The following is a 23,811-nucleotide window of genomic DNA, read 5'->3' on the forward strand; positions in this document are numbered from 1 at the left end:
TAATCTTTGCTAATGTTATGCTAACCTTGTCACCAATGTCAGATATTAGTTGGGTTTGAACGTTGCTTAAGTGTTTGTGTAACTCATCAGGAAAACCAGATTCAAATGTTCCCAATTCTTTTAGTAATTTCTGTAATTTATTTTAGGCTGCACAGTACAACATATTAGTATAGTTCTCAGGCAAGCATGGCATTCTCTGGCCCTTCTGACTTATCACCATAGCAAACAATTACAATTGCCATTTTATTTTATTCTAGCCAAATTATGACAGCAAACAGTACATCAATCATTCTCCTCCATTCAAGTTCTGTGTCACAACATTGCTAAATTTAGCAGCTGTAGTCTAGCCTACTTAGCCAAATGAAAACTGCAGGACCCTAAAGTTCAGATAATTACATACTTAATTACAGTGCAGTGCCTGAGACATTGCCACTGAGACACCGCTGCAGTAGGCAAATCAACTTCATCTTGTAGATGCTGGATGGTAATATACACATAACTTGCCCAAAGGCTCATCAAGTTTGACCCAGCAGTGTCTGAGATATTGAGGCTGAAGCTGATTTGGTGCTGTTGGCCTGGTGGTGGTGCTGTGGTGGCACAATCAGGTTTGTATTGACAATGCCAGGCTGCAGTGTCAAAATCCGTTATTTCCCTAATTTTCATCCAAAGCAGGCTTACAGAGGCTGAGAAATCATATGTTGATGGACTGACAGAGCCCAATCCATAGTCCTTTCCCTGACCTTCAATCATAGGGTGCACAAAGCACCGTGCAGATTTGCATGGAACTTGGAAGAAAGATTGGTCACTGGCAAATGAAGAAGCAAATTATTTTTTGAAGCCAATCAATCTAAAGGTGGCATGGCTATGCACAAAATCTGTCCAAATGCATCCATTTGATGTCACAAAACCTGGCAGGGAGGTTGGTCATGGGTCAAGGTGGCACTGACCAACTTGCCACACTGACTGGTTGAAAGTTTGTTCTATGACAACAACATCGCTGAAAAAGGGGCAGAACTTATCACAAACATGGCTGTAAATTCCATGTGCAACCTTGGCAGTGGTGTGTAAAAAAAAAAAAAAAAAAAAAAAAAAATCTAATAACTGTTATTAATAATAACTTTGTTTGAAAGATGGTATATGAAGGTACTGTATAAATAAAGATACAAAGTGTTTTACTAAATAAATAAGATCTAGAATTTAAGATACTAATAACACCTACTAATAACAGATAAAATGAATAAAATAGTGACACAGATAATAGATAAATAGATTGATAGACAGACAGATCAAATACCATCAGTTAAGAAAAGGCTGTATGATAAAAGTGAGTTTTAGGAAGAGATCTAAAAGAGGACACTGACTTTGCCTGCCTGAGAATCTCCAGGCAGGGGTTTTCAAGGCTGAGGGGCTTAAAGGCCCTGTCACCTTTAGTGACAAAGTCAAAATTTTGGAACCATAAGAAGGGTCCTGCCAGAGGATCTCAAGCATGTAAGGCCCATGGTTGACCTTGTGCTGGACAGGAGTCCCTGGATCAAATGTATTGCTGTTGCCTGTGACTTGCCACCAGTTGCTTCCATTTTCCAAAATGGAATCTCCTAGATGCTGTAACACATACCCCTTTTCCACCAAACCGATTCCAGGGCTGGTTCGGAGCCCGTGCCTGACTTAGCACCAGTTTTTTGGTTTTCCACCGCCCAAGCACCGGCCAAACTGGTTCCAAATCGGTTCCAAGCAAGCACCAACGGCTAACAGGGGCTAAACGGAAGCCAGAGAAAGAACCGATGACGCGGCCCACCGCGTCATTGATGGGCAGGCTTACAGACTACAGGAACAGCGAACGCTATAAATGTATAGGTAAACATAGTAGGTAAACATAGTCGTCATTCATTCCGGCCATGAATATGACGGGTAGCTGGCAATAATTGCGTTTTTCACCTCTTGACCGCAATGTAGGCTTGTAAAGACACGAGCAGTATTTTCATTGCTACGGTGGGTCGTCCATGTTTGTTATTGTGATTCCGAGCGAGCGTCTCACACACCCACGTGATCACGTTTTACGATGACGCAATGACGTGGCTCTGACGTGGCTCTGACGTGGCTCTGACTTGGCTCCGCTTGGCTCTCAGCCGGTGGAAAAGCAAACCGGTTCTTTGTTGGCACCAGTTAAGCACTGGCTCTAGCACCAGCTCCGAACTAGCACCAGGTTCTTTTTGGTAGAAAAGGGGCAACAGTGAGCAAGGTTTGGTGGTATAGCATCAGTCAAAGCTAATTATGAAAGGCATGCAGGCCTTCGCAATGCTTTCTCTTTAGAACATTCAACTGGCCGTCCAAGGATTCTCCGTCTGGCAGACGAAATGACAACAAGATTTTCAACAACCCTCCATGTGATGAAATGCCCAGTCCCTGGGATGCTTTTTTGCATGGGTTTTCTATCAGTGCTGCTGAAGTAATTCATTAAGTTCCAAAAGCCAACAAAAGTCACCAGCTATGTCCTTTTGCTACTGAGTGTCAATTGGGAAATCCCAAACTGGTCTTTCAAAGCCTGCCAAGTGACATTACTTATAGCTTACAGTAGCTCCAAGCTGCTCCAAGCTTAGCCGCCCGCCCCTGGATGCAAACATTCTCAAAGTCACAGCCAACCTCTCAGCCAAATCTGGCCAGGCACTGTGTTTTTGCATGTGAAACATAGGGGAGGATTTGATTCATTAAATGGTCAAAATGATTTGCCGACATTCAGCTGGAGCAAGAATACATCCTAGTGCTCCACGCAGTTGTTTTGCAAACTCACTGATATCACCCTGTTGTCTCCTTGCTCTATTCTGAGGTACTGACCACTGTGTTTTTACCCTTTCTTCTTCCTAACAACAAATAAATCTGTTCCTTCTGTTCTTCTTCTCTCAGACAGAGCAGCAGACATTTGCAAAGTGTCCCGAGGGCAGTTCTTCAAGCATAGGGAGAAAATTACTCACGCACGGTGGCAGGTAGGCCATATTTGCAGGGAGTGGAATTTGCCATAGCATTGTAAACAAACCCACTCAGAATAGGAATCGCATACAGAATCAGGTGCTGAATCAATACCATAAATGTATGAACACATCAAAAATTCCACAGTTCTAGATATTGCTTTGCCAGGACAAGACGTTGGCATTTTACGTTTCTGCAAACCAAGGATATGTTGAAATATCATATTTTCAAGTTTCATGATGCTGTAAAATTTGGAGGTGATTTAATGGCAATTTTCTGGTAGTTTAAATATGTATTTATAATTGTTAGAATTATAGTTTCCTTCCTTCAAATTTTCTGATAATGTGACATATTTCTTGGTAATTTTATCAGTTGTCTTGGTACTAAACCTGACATACACACACACACACACACACACACACACACACACACACACACAACTAATGTTTTAGTTAGCTACAGTTAGGCTGCATATATTTTTCAATCTGTTGTTGAAAGTGAAAAGGTGAATCGGCTGATCAAAAAAAGGGTTAAGTGATTGGTAAGTGTTTCCTAAGTGTGCCTGTATGTTTAAGTGTACATGTCAGAGTGCACATTCTTGTGTGTGCAAGAGTGTGTATCCATGTGTGTCTCTGCCCACATCCATTGTTTCAAAATGACAGAGCAGTTCCTGACATCTTGCCTATCCATCTCCCTCTCCTACTCTGTAATCTTATCCATACATCTCTCTTCTCTCTCCCTCTATACCTTCTTTTCTCACTCCTCTTTCTCAGTCATCCATCTGATGAGGAGGGCAACCATTTATGGCTCAGGCTGATCATCACATTTCATTGGGGAGGAAGGAAATTACTATCAGTCACAGTGTATGTGTGGAAAAAGACAGTAAGTGTGGACGTGTGTGTGTGTGTGTGTGTGTGTGTGTGTGTGTGTGTGCGCACCTTAAATATTATTGCATTGCAAATGCAAGGGGATAGAGGCCTTTCCAGTGGTCTTGCCGTAAGGCATTCCAGTAAAATTATTACTATAGTAATATTACTACAGTAATTAGTCGTGAAATAAATTGGTAATGTAATTTCAGTACCAGTGTTACACTTACCAGTCAAAAAGCTATTATCTTTATCACCTAAATATTACATTGATTGATTATCAGAAACCTGACACCATCCATATCCTCCTCATCATTTTCATCATAAATGGTCATTGTCCTGATACACTGAACCACCTCAAAGGAGAAATGGCAGAAAAGCTGATTTTCTCTGTGTGGAAGTATTCCCACTATGTTGATTTCATAGAGCACAAAGGTGTCAATATTAGACATCAACACTGTCCTGATCAGGAAACTCATTTATCCTAATTTCTACAAGTGAGAAACAATGTAATGACAATTTTTATGAGTGCACCATAAAACTAATGGAATAGGTGAGCAGTGTTATGTAGTGAATTACTGCTCTCAAAGTATAAGATGCAATGTTGTTAATTTTGAAATGAATAAATACATTTTAAAAAGCAGTGATTAATATAGTATGTTTTAACTACTGACACTAACAATGGGCATTAATGTGTTTTATGCTGGTCTCTGGTTATTATTTGACATCGGTATCGATGTCAGTACATTCTTCTGTATGTTGATAATATACAGTATTATATGCAGGCAATAAATACTTCTTCAGATAATTAGAACCGCCTGTAGCAAAAGGTCAATATCTTTACTGACCCGTGACCCTTAAATAATACAGTTGTGCAAGTTGCTGCTACAATGTCCAACATGTGGTGATGGGTAATTTCTTTCTCAGATATGTAAGTGATACTGTAAAGCCATCCAGTCTTTATTGCAAAATAAAAATGACAAGGTGATCAGGTCTTGTATTAGCCTGGTTCCAGACCTGTGAATTACATGTTCACTTTAAAAAGTTTCAAGTTATTCTGCAGGTCTTGAGTTGCTCAATTCAACGGTGATTTCTTGGGTTAAAAACCAACAGAGCCAACCAGCAGCTTTGTAGGGTGGGACAAATCCTGTTGACATATTTAAGCTGTGCCAGAGACTGAGAGACAGAGAGCGTAATAGCTAACACAAGAAAATCGATGAAAATCAACATTAGCGAATGGTCCTGATGTGTGTAAACTTTTTTGAAGTCACCGTCCATATATTATACAGTTTGATAATTATCACTTAACTTATAAAATCAGTTCCACTTAGTGCTGTTAATCAAGCTGACTAGCAATGAAACCTGCTGGAGCCAACAAGTCATTTCAACATAGATGCCACTTTGAATTCATTTTAATGACAATCATTATTCCAGCAAGCCGTCCAACCTGTACAACCACACAGGTTGTTCATTCCAACCCTACAACCCACAAACCATTTCCTGAGCAAGCTAGTAAGCTTGCACACTAATGACATAACTCACTAGCTACTAAAATACTTGGTTAAGGTTAGAAAAAGGTTTTTGTTAAGGTAAGTGCACGGTTTGTGGTAATGGTTAAGGTTAAGAAAAGGTGTATGCTATGAAACGTTAGTTACGTTCACTAATATTAGGTAGCTAATGTTACGTACCTAAAAACAAACACTGCTCTTGCTTGAAACAGGATATGGACTTGGGTCAGCTAAGTGAAGTCGTGTTGATTGACTGATCTGTCCTCCCACCAGCCATCATTACGTTGACTTTATCACTCCCTCAAAACCACAGCACAGGGTCATTATTTACAGGACCACTAGAGGTCGCTTAACTTTAAAACGTAACTATAGGTCATAAGGTGTTGTTCAAAGGCCCTATGAGGAGGACAGTCTCTGTTCAGAAATATTACCTAACAGAATGCTGTGATTGACCAATCAGAATTGAGCATTCCACAGGGCTGCGTAATAATGCACTGGTAAGTCTCACATCCTCTATCTATTCAGCATCAGTGCTGCAGAGGCCCCTGCAGTCTTCTGTTTCTCAAACATGGAGCTGAGCAGGCATATTGTAACACAAATCCCATGTTTCTCAGTCAGCTGAGTTGCCAGACCTTTCCTCCTGCACTCTGATGATGACTGACAAGAGAGCATAATTTGAATTTTCCAACAATTCCTTTCAGGGATTAAGCAGTGGAGGCATCAGTAATTCACCATGGCATGCAGTGTATGCAGAAAACAGTGGAAATTTTTCAGTGGCAATGTCTACACCTAAAAGAATCGTTCCATGTTTTATATATAAAAAAAGGCTCTCAATACCTGTGTGCACTCCCCGGCTGGCACACCACACTTAAGTAGAATCACTTCTGACTGCTAACACAGTAAAAGCCTGTCTACAACCCTAGAGATCTTTAGCAGCAGCAGCAAGGCGTTAAATAGAGGAGTACAGTAATACCAGGACCTCTAATAGCCACGTCATTCCCTCTCCGACTCTCTCTCAGCCTCAGCTGCAGTCTCCCTCTCCTTCTCATTCTTAAACACATGTTCAGACTGTCAAAAGTGGACCCATGCCTCTTTTACTTGGTAACTGGAGAGGGGCCAATGCCCAGCAAGCGCATTTCAGATTTCTCTCCCACTACTTTTCTCCCCCCCTTTCCTCTACATCTTCACCTAATGGAAGTGGTCCAATGAACTCCTGTCCCTGCATCTCACTCATTCTATTTCTCTCTCTGTCTCTTTCTCTCGCTCTTTTTCTCTTTCCCCTCTGTCTGTCTGTCTTCGGCCAGTGCACCCCAGGTTTTTAAGATCTTGGGACTCTGAGGGTGATTTCATCCTTCACTGGGCCATGAAAGCTCTTTATAAGTACATCGCCACCGCCAGCGCATTAATCGCCCCGGCCATATTGATTTGGCTGTTCTGTTGTGCGAGGCAGCATACGGAAGAGAGGGGGAGAATGAAAGAGAGGAGCGGGAGGACGGAGCACAGGGGTTACAGGAGAGGGAGAGAAGCTGGAGAGGGGAAGAAATAAGGGGGGGGGCATTAGGTGCTAGCAATTACATTTAGATAATGAGGTAGTTTTAAACTTCGGTTGAGCCAAATGAATAAATGCATGTGAATCTGGTCTTGCCACAGCCTTGAATAAAGCAAGCCAAGGGGTGAGAGCATTGCAAACACCTTATGCAGATATATAGTACAGATGTGATCATATGGCAGGTCGGCTAATGTGCAGCAAGGAATGTAGTGAAGAGAAGGAAATGCAGCGATAAGTTGTCTTGCAAAACTAACATTTAATTAATGTCTCAAAGACTGGTTACATCAAAAATACCTATTCTGTGTCATGAAATGAAAATTTCATGTTTTATTAGAGAAAATAACTTATTTATTAGACTAAATAACTATGTTATTCAGCTTAAGTCAAAAAGCAGAGTTTAGAGGCATAGAAATATACCATTACTGTACCCATGTGAAATATCAGTAGGCTATGGAAGGATCTGAGGAGATTTCTGAGGCCTTTGCAGATCAGTGAGTGACTGTAAAGAGGGCATTTCCCTCTAGGCTATCAAATAATGTAACTGACAGCATTCATGGAGTTTTACTAGCTGGCAGCCCATGACCTCTAACACTCCAAAGGCTATCTTGAATGCAGGAGTCAATGAAAGAGCAATAAGGACAGTTTTCAACCTGATAATTCAACAGGATCACAGTTCAGACATTGATTTTAGAGCGACTCCAACTATGCAGCCTCACAACTTAAAATGCCCTTTTCCCTTTAAAAGGTTTCCTCAACAAGGTAATTGTCTAGAATCAGAAAACTTAATATTTGTGATATTAAACTGTGTTTCTGTTTTCAGTCATTCTTGCAATTACCAGTTTGTGCTATCGCTTTCTGTAATGGCTGGCATGGACCCATCACTCAATAAAAAACACAAGAGCAAGTTGGCTCACTCAAAGGATAAAATCTTTACAGTGCATTTTAGGGGGTTTCAGCAGAGTTAAGATCAGGGTTCATAGTGGATATTTGTTCGCAAAGACTACAACACTGCCAGCGGTGAGGTTTTTGGCTGTGAAATGGAATAATGTTAACGTGCCACATCAATTCAACAGCAGCTGTCTAAAAATCCATATATCATCAAGCAGAAGGCTCAGAAAGACGGAGTCAGAGACCTGATGGTGTTTTGCTGTGGTGGCATTAAAAAAATGCTGAACTATTCGCTTAAAGGGGAATGCCACTGAATCAAAGCTTTGAAATATGTTATTTCCTTACCCTGTGTATGGACATTACAGCCTATATTACTCAACAGTCTCTGCTGTGCATAGCTAGAGGGAAGAGTTTGTACCACATCCACTGATATGAGATGTTACACCAATAAAGTTGGAGGTATGAGTGCTGTAGCAGCTCCAAAAAATGCTGAACTATTCATATAAATGTAAAGTGTCTAAGGTGAATCAGCTTTATATGTCACCCCATCTCTTATGACACCACTTTATATTATACATTTACAGTTTACACATCAAAATCAATTAAAGCAAATCAAGAAAATTGCTCAAATAAAAGTGCATCTGTAACACTAGAACACTAATATATTTTCAAGTGAAAATTACACTGATTTTCATAGTTACATCTATGTCATAATCCTACTCAAATCAGTTGATGGATTATAAGATTTTGGAGGTGTCCTTGCAAATAATATGATGAGTCATAATCAGTCCAAGCTTTGGAGATCCCTCTTTGCAACTAATATAAACAAACTTTGTGCATCAGTGATGAGAGGGAAACCTAGTATTACTGCTTTAAAATATTCATACAGACTTTTAAATGTACTCAGAAATGCAGCGTCATGCTAAAGATCCACTCAAACAAACCAAATATGGTAGCTGTGAGGAGTTTATTCCTACTTCTGCTTTTAACCGGCTGCTTCTAGAAAACATATAATCTGGTTTGATGAGTCGTTTGCTATGCTGACATGAGCCACAATCCACCCCACTGTGCTGTGAAGCCTGCAACATTAAAGGACCACTGTAACTGTTTTCATCTTTAGCCTATTTACTATGATTAACTTATGTTTTACATGACTCCCAACCATTTTCCAATGCAGCGCTTTTTCAGATTCATTTCAGCACAACAGACCTTTTCCACAGGAGCCATTTTGACATGATCTCATACTGTCATGCTGAAAGGATGACATGATCTTATGATAACAGATGTCTTAATGTAGCTCTTTGTATTCCCAATACATAAAATACTGAAAATAAATAAATACACAGACAACTCAATCGAGCTTTGCACGGCAACCACTCCGACATTAAACAGCAGGGTAAACACAGGTGTTACTAACTACTTCAATTATGATTCCATACCATTTAGGTCTAGCATTGTCAGGGTCAGGCTAGTATTGTGCATTTTGCTTCATTGGAGAGGCTCTGCTAAACTTAAATGGAATGGAACCATAATTAACGTCTTTAGTAACACCTGCATTTACCCTGCTTTTTCATGTTAAAATGGCTGCTGTGAAAACGGTCTTCACCAAATTAGAACAGCCCCCTCAATCCATATGACCACATAGTAGTGGTGGGTTAGATTCATCGAAATTGTGATTCATCGTGATGTTTTCGTGCATCGATTTGCATTGATTTTTCGCGTCGATTATTTTGCACCAAACCCGGAAAAAAAAAAAAACGTGTACCCGGAACAAAAAGTAGGAAACGCGCGCGCCACCCGGACAGAATAGTGGGTGGGATCATAGGAAACCGAAGCAGAAGAGAGAAGCAGTTATTTGCAAAATGGCTACTGTTCCACCAGCTGCTGAAGAGAGGCCAATTGTTTCGCCACCGGGGGTGAAGGCAGAAGTGTGGAAATACTTTGGTTTTTATCAAAATGCCGACAAAACTGCTGACAGGACACACACGATTTGCAAATTTTGCAAAACAAAACTTAAATACTTTCACAACACAACAAATATGACACAGCACCTCGCACGCTTTCACAAAGATGCTGTAGAGAATGCTCCTCCGGTCCTGTCAGCGTCTCAGAAAACAATAGAAGATACTGTTTCCAAACTTCCGAAGAATTCGGAGAAGGCCAAGCGAATAACGAAAGCAATAGCTACATTCATCGCAACGGATTTGCGCCCGTATTCAGTGGTAAACAGAAAGGGGTTTCGCGCGATGGCACGCGACATGGAGCCGCGGTACAAAATGCCTCACCGAAAAGTTTTTGCAGAGAAGGCAGTCCCCGACATCTACAAAGACGCCAAAGCAGACATGCTTCAATCCCTGAAGAATGCCAGCAGAGTAGCGCTCACCTGTGATGCGTGGACCTTGGTTTCCACCGACTCCTACGTTACAATCACAGCACATTATTTGGGTGCGATGGGCAAGAACGAATGGAAGTTGGTGAGTCATGTGCTGCAAACCCGAGAAATGGGCGAGAGTCACACCGGGGCTATTGTTGCTGAGCTGCTGGCGAAAGCAATGGAAGAATGGCAAATTTCAGAAAAAGGTGTTAGTGACAGATAGCGCCAGCAACATGGTGGTAGCTGCTCAGAAGGGGAACTTCGTGCACCTGAAATGCTACGCGCACACTGTGAACCTGGCCTCCCAGAAAGCTCTCAAACTGGCTGCTGTGGCCAAGCTCTTGGCGAGGATCAGATGCATCTCCACATTCTTCCACCGCAGCACCCTTGGCAAGCACCTGCTGGGGGAGAACCAGAAGCTCCTCGGTCTCAAACGGCACAAGCTCAAGACTGACGTGTGCACCCGTTGGAACAGTGCATACGACATGACTGAGAGGTTTCTGGAGCAACAGCCAGCAATTGCTGCCACCCTGCTCTCCCCCCAGGTAAGAAAAATGTGTTTATCTAAATTATAAATAGGCCTGTTGATTGCAAAATATCATTTTGGAACCATTTTTGTAGCTCACTACATTGTAGGTTCATAAAAAAAAATAAACAGTTAAGCTTTGTGAGGGTGAACTGTTGTGCATCGCAGTCTGACATAGTAGCAAAATTATTTTTATTATTTCATTATAAATAACATAGCTTGTCCACCGCTTGCTCTCTCAGCTGAGGAAGAATGAAACTGACATCGCCACTCTCACGGAAACTGACGTCTCAAATGTTGAGGAAGTCATGGCCGCCCTAAAGCCAATGAAAGATGCCACCACTCTGATGTCCCAGGAGAAAACCCCCACTGTGTGTATGATTGCTCCTGTGCACGCCAAACTCATCAAGAACACAGAGCCCAACACAGAAGATTCACCACTGGTCCAGGACATCAAAAAGGCCATCAATGGGGATCTGCGCAGCAGATACAACAGGGAGGCGGAGAAAAACCTTCTGTACACCGCCTCTGCCCTTGACCCCCGTTTTAAGTCCCTGTCTTTCCTTTCTGATGAGACATATGGAAGAGTGATTGTTGAGGCTGCATCACTAGTGGTAAGTCATTTTTATCAGTGTAAAAAAATGTTTGTGGTTAAAAAGTGGTTTTAGGGAAATTTGAGTTGCGACTTGTGTATTCTCTTCTCATAGTTTTTGACTCAATGTTTTCTTACATGCAGTGGGGGTTGAGAATGGAAAAAGAGACCAGAAAGGACAACGGTGCCAAGGCAACAGTGACCACTGATGAGGGCGAGGAGGTGGGACCACCACCAACTAAAAGAAAGTCTACTCTGCTTGAGAACCTGCTGGGACCGACTTTTACAAGTCAGGGTGAGGGTAGGAATCTTAACTTTTTAAAATGTGAATTTATACCCATCTACCTGTTGGCTGAGGTTAATTTCTATCATACTCATTCTCTCTAACATATTTTCTTACTAGCTGTGGAGCAGCCAAAATCAACGTATGCCAGAGCCCAAGAGGAGATGACCAAGTACTGCCTTACTGAAACACCCTCTCTTCAAGAGGACCCTCTCCGCTGGTGGAGTGTGCATCAAGTGTGTTATCCTATGATTGCCAGTGTGGCCAAGCGTTACCTGTGCATTCCTGGCACTACTGTTTCTGCAGAGCGTGTATTCTCCACTGCGGGAGATATCGTCAAAGCATGTTGACCAGCTCATATTCATGCACAAGAATGTGCACGTCGCAGATTCAGACTCTGAGGATGACGATGACTCTGAGTGTGATGATGAAGATGAGTAACTGCACAATGTTGCCTCTCACACATTCATTGAGCAGAGAAGGGGAGAATGTAGGGGGACGAGAGAGGAAGAGGAGTCGGAGGGAAGGATGTGGGGAGAGGAAAAGAGAGGAAGGGGGGAGGGGGGGGGGGTGTTACTTGCAGTATACTTTGTTAGAAGATGAGTGTGAGTGCCGCTCTGCTTTACTGTTTACCTCACTACACTGAAATTCCGAAGTGAATAATTCTGAAGTATGCACTTCTCATACTGTTTCCTTGGAATATGGCAGCTTTTATCTTTTAAGTTATCCAGATTCATTCCAGACTATAAGCTGATTTATTCTGAAAAATCCACTGTTCTTGGACTTTAAAGGCTAGACTATATTACATATTATCTAACAAGCTCTGCTTGTCAGTTCAGGTATTATTTTGATATTTTGAATGCTGCTTGATCACACTGATTTTGTTGTATTGGACTGCTAGGTCAGATTCACAATTGTCTTAAAAATGTCATGAAGGCATTGGCAACATTTTTGCAGGATTTTCTTGTTAAGACTGTTTAGATCGAGCTAGGTCAGATTCACAATTGTCTTAAAATTGATTTTCAAGAATGCACTTTTGTTCCCTTGCACTAATATGGTGTTTCCATTTAATAAAATTTGATGGAGTTACTCTTTGGGATGTGGGGCTGTGCTCTATGACAATGTTGGGTTCGCGTCTATCGCGCAATGGACGCGTTGATGCGAACCCGCCCTCCTCTCTCTCTCTCCTCCTTCCTCTCCCTGATGTAGGTGTCCCGCAGACTTTTCCATCTGTGGCGACACACATCCACTGACAAGACGCACACACATAGCGAGACAGATATGCCGGGTTAACGTTACCGCTAGCATGGTTAATAGTAAATTACATCCAATAGCTGCATTAGCAACGGACACATATTCGCAAAATTTACCGGCACACGGCAGCCCGGCAGCCGGCACACGGCAGCCCGGCAGCCGGGACACGGCAGCCCGGCAGCCGGCACAGGGCAGCCCGGCAACCCGGCAGCCCGCACACGGCAGCCCGGTAGCCCGCACACGGCAGCCCGGTAGCCCGCACACGGCAGCCCGGTAGCCGGCACAGGGCAGCCCGGCAGCCCGGCAGCCGGCACACGGCAGCCCGGCAGCCGGCACACGGCAGCCCGGCAGCCCGCACACGGCAGCCCGGCAGCCCGGTAGCCCGCACACGGCAACAATAATATTGTCCTCCATTTTTCGATTTCCTTTGGCAGTTCTTGACATAGGTGACGTAGGGAGAATATCAACACTGATTGGCTATCGCGTCAAAGCACCACACGATGTCGCGTCAAAAGTTGAAATTTTTCAACTTGCGCGATGAGGCGTTTGACGCGATAAAGCGTCCAACGCGACGCGATGAAGCGTCAACGCGACGCGATGAAGCGTCAACGCGACGCGATGAAGCGTCAACGCGACGCGATGATGCGTCATCGCGTCGCGTGTATCGTGCGAAATGCGCCGTGCGTCATCGCGTCTTTGCATTGACTTTTAATGTAAACTTGACGCGCGAATTTGCATTATCGCGTCCGATGTGAACACACCTTTAAGGTCCTACAAGGCTATCAAGAAGGCCCTGATCAATGACAGACAGAGGTTAGCCGGTGTCATTGGGCCCAGGCACACAAGAACTGGACAGCCAGGAACTGGAAGAAGATTCTGTGGCCAGAAGAATTTAAGAATTTAGTTTTGTAAGTTTTTCTTGTAAACAATTAACAAAAAATTATAATTTGTTTTTGTTTGTATCTGTCTAATGCAGCCACACCTTTTGAAACACAAAAAAGATTTTTCCACAAATATTTCATGATAATATTTGAGATTTTGTAAAATTTTAAGGGTGTCCGAAAACTTTTTTCCACCACTGCATGCCTTTTTATTTGAATAATGTGTGACAGCCCAGAGGTGGCTTAGATGGAAGTGAGTCAGACAAACACAGCAGCTCATCAGGTTGGCTAAGTGCAGCATTGTGTATAGATTTTCCAGGACATGGTGCACTACCCGCTGATCAGCAAGCTCTTGAATACACCGGATTTAGGAAGACAAATTTTTCTTTTTGAGTTTAATGAAAACACCAGGTTGATGCACTATTTTCTAAGGCCTGCCTAAGTAGATGTAAAATAAAAAATCTGTGAAAAAATGATGAATTATTCCTGAAATGTCGATAAGATTTCAGACACAGTGAGTATTCTGGGCCGTAGGTTGACCTAGAGCATTTGCATCCCGGGTACAGACAGCACGGCGTATTCTAGCTCTAAGCAGGAAACTGAAGGGTAACTGGTATCTGGTGCCTGAAGTAATTATGTATCCTTGAGCAAGGCAGTGAACCCCTAACTGCTCCACAGGTGATACACTGCAGGCAATGTACTTTAGAGTAAGTGAGTATGCAACATGGTGGGTGCATATCCAGAGAGGATGTGTGAAAGGGCAAATCCAGGTTACCTTGAGTGTGGTTAATGAAGTAATCTTCTCTGAAGACCCGGCAGCATTTTGAGGCAGCAGAGCCATCAGCTTGGCCTGGAGCGTTGCCTCACAGCCTGGAGTCATCATTAAATTTTGCTTTCATTAACTTGTATGGGCTGGAATTATGACGTGTAACTGAAAGATACAGTATATATGTCCCATTAGGTACGCTACCTTGACTATGGATAAAACCATGCGAACAAGTCAGGACAAAAAGAGTTTTTTTCTTTTTCTTTTCTTTCTTTTTTTTTTTTTATTTTTTAAGAAGAATGCCTTTCTATGTTGTCAAGACTTTTGCTGTTCCGTTTGTAGTTACTGAGACCAAGACTGGCCAAATCGAAAGTGCCGTCTATTGAATTCCTTCTTTAAAGGGCCCTGACACAGAAATCCATTTTTCCTTGAATTTATATACATGATAACAAATATTTAATTAAATCATTGTTACAATATGTTTTTATTTGTTTATATTTTCAACAAACCTAGTTACTTATTGGTCAAAAATGCCTTATTCTAAAAAGTTGTGAATTTACAAACTTCCACTTAGAATAAATTTGGAATTTCATTCTGCAGTAAATTCAGTCAATACTCCTTTAACTAAACTGCCTTTATTTAGAAAGAGAAAATGTTGGGTAATTTTTTCTTTCAAACACACACATAACAGGCTGGAAACATCACTGATCATCTGCTAGTGGTGTTAGTTTTCCAGTGCAGGCAAATAGTGCCCTACATCAGCTTATGGTAGCACAAGATATTTTAATGTAACAGGAATGGCGAAACATCACATATAGTAGCTTTCAGAAAAGTGTCCTATAAAAACACCTTTTTTTCATTCAGTTTATCAGACAGGAGCACAGATAAGGTCCATGGGGACTTGAGCCAGGGCATCTTTTAAATGTTTGCACAGGGTCCTTCAGGATATTTCAGTTGAGTATCACAGTTCACAGTGAATACTCTCTCTCAAAGACCACAACACTGCCGGCAGTGAAATTCAATAATGCTAACCTGTCACATCAATTCAGCATCAGCAAATCTATACTTTCCCACAACATCAGTTATGTCTGACAGAGCGCTTTGGAGCTGAGTTAGTAACTCAATGCCTCATGGAAAACGGTGACTATTGCAGCCTCGCAGTGGTTGAATAGTGAAGTGACTGTGGGAAAAAATGCAAATGTGCAGCAGCCACACTAAGAACAAATGGTGAAAAAAACTGTCAAAACAGGATTAAAACTAAATTTATTTTCTCCTAGCACGGACGAATATTAAGTTTGTGTATTTGCATTTTTCTGTTGTAGAATCAGCTATGCCCATGTTTCCATAGCTCCCAAAAGGCTGGCCACATGTACAAAACAAGCCCTCAGACTATTTTAGAGATATTGCTATACAAAGCTGCTGGCTGTGTTGTTTTGCAAAAACATGAGAAAAACACGTCAAGTTCAAGCTAGGTTCAAACATCCACCCTGCTGAAGTGTCCTTGAGCAAGACACTGAGTCGTACCAGCTCCAGGGCTGCTGCCCTGTCTCCCACCCTGACCTCTGACCTCCCTGTGGAGGGGGGGGGAGCAAAAACAAAATGTCTCTGTGGGGGTTAATGAACCATCACATGATTACAGTGTTATTACTTGAATGAAAATATATTAAGTATATAAAAGCATGGAAAAAGTGACAAGTGACAGCTTTAAGAACAAAAATACCTTCTCACCCCATATAAAGTATGTCCAACCAACCTGAATGTGTTTACAATCAAACACAGATATTTATCCCCTATCATTCCAATACAGGCTGACCCAAACTACCGAATGGCTATTTTAAAACTTTAAAAATCCATATTGCAGGTATTAACCTAATCCTACATGTTTTATGGCCAAACAATTGTACTGTTGATCCAAAACTCTCATCCTTAGGCAAATGTGTAGTCAGCCTAAGGAGCTGCTGCATCTTCTGGTACCAGGTACACTCATGAGGTGTGTCATGTTTGAAGATGGTGTTCATTGTGGACTGTCCATGACTAGCAAGGAAATCCAAGAACAAAGCACCAGGTGGGTTCAGATCAGGTAAGCCATTCCTCCCAGTCAACCCCTTCACAGTTTCCCCATAACTGCCAACATGAAGCCTTCTGGTAGAGGTAGAGTTCTCAGATACAGTCCTCTCCAGAACACCTCCCACTGGCTTTAGAAAGGCTGGGTACTCCCAACTGATGTTTGAGCCAAGTCTGTGCACAGAAGTAAGTAAGCTCAACTATAGTTCAATGTCCAGCCCCGGCTTATTCACCCCAAGAGAAGTAACATTCCACAAGCCAAAAGCCAGTTTCTGTACTGAGGGTCCAGTTTTCCAGGGCCTCAGCCCCCACCTGCCATCTGAGTGGCATTGCACCCAGCCCCTACTTCCCCTCCTGCAGATGGTGAGAACACAGGAGGGCAGCTCCATGTCACTGGTTCAGACTGAATCCAGACAGACCCTGTGGCAGGTCTGGCCACCAGTTGTACTACAAGCTCCCCTCCCATTCCCTGGTTTCATCTTATTTCAACTGTGCAATGTTGATATTCATCTTAGTATTAACTTTGTTTCAGTTTAACAACTGAGTCAATGTAGTTATATTACTTCATGTCAGCCAGTCCAATGCAAATACCTAATTTAGATTCAACACTACAAGTTGACTTTTAACTTTGTATCAACTTTGTATCAGTTAAGGTGATACTATGTTGAAGATTGCACAGTCCAAACAAAGTGATACCCAGAAGTCCAATATCTATCTCACTATCCCCTTTTTCTCTCACTAACAATGCTGTTGTCATGCATGTGCCCTACACTGAGACTTTGCCACTGTCACTCATACGCTTGCTGGGCTTTCTCTCTGTGGATTGCGACGAAGGCAGCAGGATGTAAATTCACTACAGCAGTGAAAAGAGCAGGGAACAGTTCAAAGCCTCGCTTCTTTAAACAAATAAAATAGCAGGGTTCAACAAAGATTTGCTGCAGTGAATACTAAAACACGAGCTCTGCTGGCATGAGCTCAGCGGGAGGTTTCATGCCCGGGCATGACCAAGCATGTTTTCTGGTGGAAATCACTCCTTGCTTTACATAACGGTTGGTGTAAAAGGCTAAATCTGAGCTGTGATAGTGAAGCTAGTGAATAAATGTCAGCCTACTCTCAGTTGCATATCAATAACCTTCAACTACTGCAGCTTTCAGTGGCTGGTACATAAGATACCACAAATGCCTGCACATACTAATTTGATTATTGCACACACACACACACACACACACATTCCAAGCCCAAAGCAAATGGCAGGTGAAATTAAGAGAAAGGGAATGGATAATAATAATAATTCATTCTTCTACAAAATCATTTTTTTCTTTATGGCAGTGAAATCTGCCCCCCTTATTTGAGTTCCTTATTAACACGTGGGATAAAGCCTTGTACAGAACAGCTGCATCCTGATTTCTGTAAGCACATTCTGCATACCAACACAACTGTTCAGTGAGTGTGGGTGCTACAATTTGTGCAGGCTGCAGAGCTGGGCAGCGGGTGGGGATGATTGGCAGTTTGAATCTCGCTGGTTTGTTTTTGTGCATTAGGCGGCCAAATGCAAACAAGTCTAAAAAAGCAAGGGCATTGTTAAAAGACAAAGCCCTTCCAGGTCCCTGAAGTGGTCATGGCAATTATGCTGTGCTTCAAGCTATTCAATGTATATGCTGCTATGCTATATAATATGCTGCTTATCTAGAGGGATTATAGCATGTTATGAGAGGAAACGTTTTGGTTAATCTGTTCAGAACAGATATTTGTGAAATTTGGCTATACAGATTAAATAGACTTAACTTGAGGCAGTGTGTAAAATTGGATGTATCATCCTTTGCTCCTTTTTTTTTTAGTAGGTAACCTGGAACTATGTGACCCATAGGTTAGGTAGTTGTTTTTTTTTGTTTGTTTGTTTGTTTGTTTGTTTTTCAAATTTAATTTGGTTTCATTTTATGTATTTTTTTTATGTTGAAATTTTAAATATTGTCTGTAAAAGCTGATATGTTTAATAGTAAAATAAAAATGATGGCTCATTCATCAACATTATACTATGACGTATGATGCCTTCCTTAGCCCTCTGCTGTTTATATTGTTAAAACCACTGAAATACAACATTTGTATTTGAAGACCTGTGTGTTAGAGTCAATAACGCACAAAAATACAACATATAGTTATTTTTATTGGATGTTCTGATGATGCTAACAGAATCCAGACAGTATCCAGCACTCAGTAATGATGAGAGGAGCAGCCAAAAATGTGTGAACTATCCCTTTGATTCCTGAAACAACAAAACACAAGTTATTACCTCCTCCTTGTTTTTGCCATAATTTGAAGAATTTTACAATATTTTTTAGTGCATTTTACAGCATTCAAGTCCAAAATGTATTAATCTACACACAAAACCGCTTCACTGTGTCAGAGTCCAAGAAAGAGTGCTGTAACAGATTAAATTAAGTCCAGTTATCAAAGTGATAAAATGATGTCATTTGATACTATCACAGTATTCTTCTAAAGTTTTCAGTTTTTTTCTAAAAGTTGCAAGAACAAAGCCACAACACAAACAACTGCTTGGCAACCTGCATTCTGTTCATGACCCCGGCTTGAAACTTTCAGGTTAGAGAGTGAATCAGCAACAGGGCATCCATTGTACAACCAGCCAGACTCTGTCAATTAATGCCTCAGCTGTATCCTGCCTTCCTGCATTGATGCCAAATGTGAAATAGCTCTTGTTGCCTCTCCGTTTCTTGGCAAAGTCAACAATCTTGCTGTGTTTCTCACACATGTGCGCATACCGACTACACACAAATTCCACTCATATACCCACATATTCAAATGAACAAGCACACGGTCTCACACACACACAGATGCTCACATGCACACTTGGTATATTAGCGCACACACTGGAGGGCCTTTGCCAGGTTCTTGGCCACAATTCAACACTATTGAGTCCACATACAGACATGGTTGGCATTTTGTGACAAATAGAGATGTTGGCCTTTCTGTCAACACAATGGTCCTTGGGGATTGCCTGAATAGGCCAAATACACACACAAAAACATGTCCATACACACATATGTACAAACACACATATATGGAGCTATGACACACTGAATTTTCAGTGTCCCATCTCTACTGATACATTTTCAAGCACATATTTGACATAGAGACCCATTACGGATTACTAGACTTTATGCTATGACTTGTACTGAGCTGAATATTCTAAGGATACTGGTAAAAAAAAATTTGGGACAAGATAAGCAGACATTTCAGCAACTCTATAAAAAAACTGCTAAAAAGGTAGAAAAATGCATAAATAAAAGAATACACACGTTGCATAGACACTCACTGTTGGGAAGGTTCAAAGCTGTTAGAAAACTGTCCTTTTGATCACTGACCTCATCCTCAGGCGTAAAAGAGACCCTGTGTGAACATTTTATGCTTCACGGCATTGGCCTCCTTCCTCCGGCAGCATTTGCCGAATGTGTTTCATGTTTCACTGGAGAACTTAAATAACAAAGTTCACAACAGGGACAAGAGGCAAGGAAGAAAGGTGTTGCTTTCTGTCTTTGCCACACAAGCTGTGGACTTGTTTTTGGTGAAATGTGGAAAAGGCCACAGTGGTTTAGCTACCACAGTGCCATTTCATTCCCTGTGAGACACTGAGTGTACTGTATTAGACAACAGCTCAATTGAAAACTTAAGGATGACTCCTATTTAAGGCGAGACACTACAGGTGAATAGGGTAAAAAAATTAAATAATAGATATCACCATGAAACTTGCTCAGTTGATTACTTATATTAAGATGAGAAAAAAATGTATTGCAAGTTCTTAAAATTTTAATGTTTAAATATGCAAATGAGGCGTTATCTCATTAAATATGCGCCAATTTGCATAATTTTTAAAAAACGAAATCAGATCGTGTGCTAAAGCCAAGCTCAAAATTCTTTTTTCATTTTGTTGACATATTAGATGGGAAAAAAATTACAGAGGGATTTATGGATATCTACTTCTGTTATCCTGTAAATCATAATATACTGTAAATATCCTTAAAAAGTCGATTTTCGCCATGTTTTTTGGTATAAAATGTTCTATAAATCAGGCTAGGAATAATATATTTACAAATCCCTCTGTAAAAGTCTTCATAATATAGCTAGGTGCAACACTGGGAAGTTTGGTGTATATAGGTGCAACTGAAATTGAGATTTCGTTCTTGGAGTACGAGAGAAAACTCATTTTGAGAAAAAAGCCGTTAAAGATTTATATTGTAAGAATCAACACATTTCTTATGGAAATCATTCATTACAAGCAAAATAACTATTCAGGGTCTTGGTAATAACAATATACAACATCCCAAGTACTTTAAAATTGATAATTCAACAACACAACAGGCATAAAAGGCCTTCAACTGTAGAGAACATAGAACATATATACAAACAAACTTGCCACCAGAACTGCAAATGTTCATCCCTAACACAAGACAAAGTTCATCCATGTCTCCAGCCTAGCTGTCCATGCCTGCACCATAAGTGGGTCCCTCACCCATCTCCTGCTGATGCCTTTTCAGCTTTTTAGCTATGCTTTTTGTCTTTCTGAGATGTTTTGCAGAAACAGACCGGATGGTGTCGGCTTTACAAACCCTCAACATGTCTACGTCCCTCATGTTGGTGATTGTTATGATGTTGCTTTCCAGCCATAATTTATCCATCACCGCTAGCATGGCAGAGGCCCCCTCATTGAAAGTTGAAATTGCCATACTGGCTGCTGCCTCAACTCTGCTCTTGCCAACAAACACTGTTTTGGGACAGCGAGCCCATATCATCGAGTTGAGGCACTCATTGGCATTTTGAGTGCCACCATGCTGCATGCGCTGCAGCAGGCTGTCACTTGACATGCGGTGATAGACAGGGAGAAGCTTCTGGCCCACCTCCTTGGCTAAAAAATTTCCAGCATGGAGCCTGTGGCTCTCTGGTGTTTCTCCATTTTCCTCTGCTCTCCTGTACCAACACCAGGACGTGTTGCACCGGTTGTGTAAGGGTACCTCATCAGTGGACATGCTGTGGAGGAGACCAGCCCATATTTCGTTCTTCATTTTATCTACAGAACCCTGATTGTTTAAAATTGCCCCCCTATAATAGTTCTGTAAAGTCTTGCATTTGTTTGCCGTCAATTTTCCAGGACCCTTTCCCCCTAGTTTGCGCTCTGCACTTAGTTTTCGAAGCGCTGTGCCCATGCGCTTATGGGCATGGTTGATACATTCCAATTTGACAACCTCATGCCCAGGGTATGGATTGAGGGACAACACCTCCCTAAAAGCTGCACTGTCCCCATCCGACAGCATCTCTGTATACCGGAGCTGGTGGCGACTCACTGATCTGGCCCACATCCTTTTCGCTGCCTCCTGCTCCATCGCCTTACTTGAGCCCTTAAAATTTTGAGCACAGTCATGTTTTTCCCTCCAGCTCTGAGTCTCCTGCTCTGTGACCTTTCCCTCCTTTCTGGCAGCTTCTCTGAGGGCACACCCATGGCAGTAAGTTGATAGGATTTCAAAGTCTATCACTAGTCCAGTGAAGAGGTCAATACACACACCGATGCCATAGTAAGAGGTGAAGCCTCTTTTCTGCCAGGTGCCATCAAAAGACACACTGATATTAATCACTGCATCTGGATCCTGCCTTAGCAACTCTGCCACATCAGCATCAACATCTGCATAGGCCTGCCTGACCTGCTCCCTGGTCCTGTGCAGTGACTCCAAGCCTCTCTCAATTTCTGCCGCTGAAATGAGATGTATTTTTTTATTTTAACTGTTCATTTGGTTTGGTTTTATTGATACAATACACATTTCTTTCACTTGGGGCAAAAAACTTCAAATTTGTTTTTATGTTCCTCTAGTAATTTCAATTGTGTGAAATAAATAAATAAATAAATGAATATATTATATATTGTTATTCATTTATTATGTGCAAAAGAAATCACTTCAACATTACTCTTCTAAATAATGGAAATAATGTCAGTTACTACCTTGATTATATACTTTTACTATTATTGTCACTGTTCTTTATACTTATTATTTATTGTTCAAATTCTTTCTTTTATTGTTACTCCTCTATTCACTGTCCTGCAGCTGTAATGATGCAAATTTCCCCATTGTGGGACAAATAAAGGAATATCTCATCTTATCTTAGGTACGCTGAAAGTAATAATTACTAAACTAAACTAATAGAATAGCCAACAGCTTTTCCTAAAATGGACAGATCCATAACTCTGTGTGAGAGAGAGCAACTCTATCTCCCTCTTTGTGTGTAGCTACTATTTACTATTACACACACTAGGTCTGCCCAGTGTACACATTTTGTCATAAAGTAATCATATTAGATTTGAAGATTTATTTTCTTTCTTTATTTTTGCCACTGAATCGAAATCTGCACTGTACAAGCAAAACTGACCAACATAATGCATGATGGCACTTTATTCTGTTCTTATAAATGCATATTTATTCCATCCATACACAACAGATAATGTTACAGTAATGTCATAATATTAGAAGGCGGGGCTAATTCTGTCTCCCTGTCTCCATACCTGTCACTCTCCTGTCGTGCCTCTGATAGGTTTTAAGGTGAAGGGCAGGGATCCCCAACACCTTACTTATTTTTTTTAGGGCAGCATACCCCAGACCCAACTCGTGGGCCAAGAGGACCATCCTCACATTGACGTCAAACGCCACATCACTACGGGATTCATCTTGAAGTCGCGGCGACGTGTAAACACTCCTCCTGTACTTGTCTGTGTGACACAGACGGCACTCCAGCAACAGGCTGCTGCAAAACCCCTGATTTTTCTCATCTATAATTATTGTCAGCCCTGACCCAGCACAATTTGGACAAACTAAATCATTTATTAGCTCGTTCAGTCGGGCGACATGGACAAGCAGCCACTGCTGTGTGGCATGCGTGTCGGTATTCACAAGATCCAACTCCCCCCGGTTTCCCATCGACAGCTTACGTGAAGAAGCGCTTCCCGAATATTTTTCACGGGGTAATTCATCTGCTTTCTTCCTTTTGCATTCCCTGGCTTTTAACAGTTGTTGTCTCCTCTTTACTGATTTTCCCGACATTGCGTTCATTCATTGAAAACAAATCCCGCGAAAAGGATATGTCAAATACACCGCGCGAAGCGTCTGAACGAATCATAATACCAGAAACCAACACAGACCAATGAGATTACGCTCCTAGCTTTAAATGCCCCTTTGGATGTTCATGATTGGCTGCTGGTAGAAAGGAAATGCCCTTGTTTGGATAGTGTTGTGTGCATTG

This window comes from Myripristis murdjan, chromosome 10 (assembly GCF_902150065.1).
Source record: "Myripristis murdjan chromosome 10, fMyrMur1.1, whole genome shotgun sequence".
Lineage (NCBI taxonomy): Eukaryota > Metazoa > Chordata > Actinopteri > Holocentriformes > Holocentridae > Myripristis > Myripristis murdjan.